The 4624-nt window shown below is 33.1% G+C and overlaps 1 long non-coding RNA gene across 2 annotated transcripts in view; it reads left to right on the forward strand.

Moving 5' to 3' along the window:
* The window catches only part of LOC106867980 (uncharacterized), a 637828-nt gene that overhangs the window by 152041 nt on the left and 481163 nt on the right, over nucleotides 1–4624 (forward strand). The window lies entirely within an intron of this gene.

Raw genomic sequence — 4624 nt, forward strand, 5'->3', positions numbered from 1 at the left:
ATTATTATTGCTGTCGTTGTTGTTGTTGTTATTATTATTATTATTATTATTATTAGAAATGCAGTAACAAAATGAAAATAAATAACAGCAAAAGAAGGGGAAAAAAATCTGCTTACTGCTATTTTTTCCTCCCTGCCATTACATTTTTATTCATCAGATATTTTAGCAGCCGTCCTTTAACTACTCTACCGTCTGATTAAGCAGATGTTTTATACAGTAAATTTTTCAATTTATTACATTTACTTTTTCATTCACACACACACACACACACACACACACACACACACACAAAATCACACATATACACACAAATATATGTATGTGTGTGTATGGGTATATATGTGCACACATATATACTCACACACACACACACACACGTGTATATGTTTACTTTGGTTCTACTCACCACTGATTTACATTCATAGGTTCAAAAGAAGCAAAATGCCTGGCTAGATAATATACTGCCCTCACCAGTTCATAGATCTTGAGTTCAAATCCCCCAAATATATTGTGTTGAGTCAAAAGTTTTGCTATATTTTCGTAGCTTATGGCTCACTTCCTGCGCTTACAACACTTCATCAACCAAGAGGAGGTGGAAGCTTCAGGGAAGAAGTTCTTCTCCTCAAAAGACAAGAACTGGTATAAGCTTGGGATCAAAGAACTGGCAGAAAAGTGGCTTCAGACAGTGCAACATGATGGCCCTAATTTACGATGCTTGATGAATAAAACAAAGAAGTTACCAAAATATTGCAAAACTTTTGACTCAACACAATATTTCATTGTTCACATATTTCACTAAGCTGTTTTGAATAGGTGGTAAAACTTTTGGAAATATTAGCTGTAAGCTGGATGATAACCATCCATCTGTTTAATGCCATTCAACCAGATTTTAAGCCTATTATTTGTAATGTCTCATTTCCATTCTAGTGGGAAAATCTATTTTAACCCAATGGGCATCAATTGTAATTCTTTTCTACTGCTACACATGACCTCTTCTTTTCTGAATTTGAATATTATATTTATACTTAAATCCCTGTAGTAACCTTGCTTCTCCATCATCTGCATCTTATAATATGTCCTTACACTCCCTTCCAAACATTCTGATGTCCTTCTCTCTTCAGAACTATGTTTGTCTCTTCCAGACCAGATTTCCTCTCCTAATATGAATCTTAATAGTTAAGCCTGAACATTAACTCTAAGACGGTTATAAAGTAATTTTAATTCATTACTAATGAAGAGTTCTGAAGACTAATGACTACTAAAAAAAAAAAAGTTTTAGCAAGGTTTCATGCCTCAGTTTGTTTCAGTTAAAACATATGAAAAGAAAAAATTGTAGATTTTTATGGGGATATTAAATCATGACAATCAGTCATAGAAATGAAGCGATTCAGCCGATATTCAAAATTTGGTGATGCCTTGTTTTGCCAGGTGCCTTTATTGATGTACAGTATTCATTGCAGTTACTTAAATGTTAATCTTCTAACGAATTTTAAACAGCTGGTTGGTGTTCGGAAGGGCATCCAGCCATAGAAACCTTGCTGATTCAGATTGGAACTTGGTGCAGCTCCCTGCCTTACCAGTTTTCAGTCAAACCATCTAACCCATGCCAGCATAGAAAAACGGACGTCAGATGATGATGATGATGATGATGATGATGATGGTTTGGCTAATGGTCAACCCTTGTTTTATGTGTTGATAACTGTCCATGATGTTGATCTGGTATTGACAGTTGATGTACAGGAGGTAAAGCGCTGGCTCTCATACAGTAATGTACTTCATATTGTAGTAGTAGTAGTAGTAGTAGTAGTAATAGTATCTGTTCTTATAAGAAAAAAACCCACAAAAACAAAAGCAGCCTAGTACCTACTCCTCCACAGATCAGTGTAGTAAGATAGTGTAAAGGGAAATGTTCTATTCTGAAACAATGAAATGTTTCATCATTTTGCCTCTATATTTATCACAAAGAACATCACAATGACAAGATCTTCAGTAATATTCCAAGTTCATGTTATTGTATGGGATCAAAACTGAATTCAGTTATCTGCGATTGATAATATAATACTTAATATATTAGGTTAAAGGGTGAACATCTTGGCATAACTTAGAGAATTGCATTTCAGAGTCACTAAGAACAATTACAATATCTGTTTCTGTGCTGCAGACACGCTCGATCAGAGTCATCTAATAATAAGTGACTTTGATGGTGAAATATGGATGGAAAAACTGGAGGATTTGCTGTAACAGAAGTGTGATGTACAATAATTGGATTAATATACTATAAGAATTTGAGAGATAGGTATAAGTGTGTATATAATGAAAACATAGGCTGATGAACGAGCATGTGTATTAAAGGCCTGGATTAGTGAATGATCGTGAGCCTATATGCATTATGATATGATTTGAATTGATTCATATAGTTTCCATTTATAGCCTAACAAAATGTTTTTTCCATTTGAAATATAGAATTTATCTGTGTTAGTTTTGAATGTAGAAATATTACAGTGAATTAACAATCTCAAAGGATTTCATAGTGATAATAATTAAGATAAGAATATTCTAGATTGGGAAATGCAAAAATGATTCAAACATTTGAATGAGTTTGTTAAAAATAAACTGGAAACAGATGAAATCGTTAAAAATAGGCTAGAATTTGCGTGACATAATTATGATTGATATAAAAACTTTAGAAAGCTATTAAAGAGTGCACTAAAATGATGAATAAGTTTGTTAAAATTGACTTCAAATACCAGTTAGTAATCCAAGTGTTGATTAAAATAAATAAATAAATAAAGAGATGGCCAAAATTAGAGCTACGTAGCTCTAATTTTGGCCATCTCTTTATTTAGATTACTAACTGGTATCTTAAGTCAACTTTTAACAAGGCTACTCAGCTTCACTGTAAATATCAACATCTGCATTGGAGAGATGATAAATTACAATTTGTGTATGGATTATTTGAAACTATGTAAGGGATGACAACTTGACTGAAATTTTACTTCAGTTTAATTAGGGATCACAAGAAAGAACAAAAAATAAAAATATTTTACATAGATAAAGAGACAATTAGATACAGCATAGAGGTTAGAAATATGCAGGTATATGAGTACATCTGCTGAAGAAAACCCAACTAGAACAAAATAATGTCTGAAATAAAGTCTTGAGGACAAAATTAAAGTGCTGAAAAAGCAAACCTATGTATGGTCAGTATCTGGCAAAGCTAGGAAGTAAACTAACTCAAAGCATATAACTGATTAAATGGATGGTAGTGAATGTAGATTATTTAGTGGACACAATGGCAAATTGAAGACATTGTCTCTAGCCTTAGATAGAATCTGAATGTGTATGCATACGTTGCCAAGAAGGTAATTATATTCAATGGGGAAAATGCAAATTACTAAATAAAACAGGCAACAAAACTATAAATGTTTACCAAAGCTGTCAGTGAAAACAGCCAAGTTGCAATACTGTGGGATATGTCCGAGCATTATTATTAAAGATAGAAGAAAGAGTGGATGTCTGTTTGTCTTCATATCAATCCTTTTCTGATTACAACCTTGCCCTGAAGGAAATAGAAGAATTATCAAAATATAAGGATTTAGAGATAAATGTGGCAGTGTGCGTGGGTGGGTGAGTGCAAAAACTGTCTTTGTGATAAATGGAGCATTAAAAATAGCTAAAATATAAAAATTAAAAAAAAAACAAATAAATTTCCAGGCATCATACCTCTGCACATACTAAAATAAATGGCATTAATAGGTGCAGCATATTAAACCTCAAAATGGCAGAACGTTTTGCACACATACACACATACACGGGCTGCACCTAATGAAAAATGCATTAAAAGAAGAATGATAACACTACTTTAAAATATAAAGTAATCACAGTAGGCCACTTGGTAATTATTGGTGTAGCTCATGTTTATGCTAATTCGTTTGCTTTTACATTTAATTCTGTTTCTAATCTGATTTGCCTATCGTTTCTTTCAAAGTTTTTCCATTCTTTTTTGAGCACACTGGATGTTTTTAGCATCATTTTAAATTTAAATTTTTTAAAAGTTTTAATTAATTTTACATTACACCCATAGTGAGGAGAAAAAAAAATGACCTTAATTACTAATTCTGGTCAAGAAAGGCAGGGAGGTGATCCAGTAATTTAAATTAATTAAAATTAATTAAAAATCGAAGAGTGTGTGACTGGGTCTGATCTTAGGCAGAACAGTGACAAATCCAGTCAACCCCAGTCTTGTTATGATACCCCAGGGAAAGGGTAGGATCAGATGAAGCTGTTGGAGCTGATTATGCTATGGGTCCCTGATATCACTGTGACAGTCTACTTTAAATTTATTTGAATAAAATCCCAAGGTTGTCCTCCTTGTTGACTGGAATTAGTCTTTATGATAATTATTTTTTCTTTGTCTCTCAACTAAGGGTAAAAATATTCATGAATTGAAATAATTTTGGTTCAGTACATTATGTTGTTATCCACTTTATTATTTGGTTTATTGCTGAGGCATTTGCGGGTAATTTTCATTTGTGGAAAGCAAACTTCTTACAGCACAGCCATGCCTGCACCTACACACACACACACACACACACACACACACACACACACACACACACACACA

This window comes from Octopus bimaculoides, chromosome 11, assembly GCF_001194135.2.
Source record: "Octopus bimaculoides isolate UCB-OBI-ISO-001 chromosome 11, ASM119413v2, whole genome shotgun sequence".
In the NCBI taxonomy this organism is placed as follows: domain Eukaryota; kingdom Metazoa; phylum Mollusca; class Cephalopoda; order Octopoda; family Octopodidae; genus Octopus; species Octopus bimaculoides.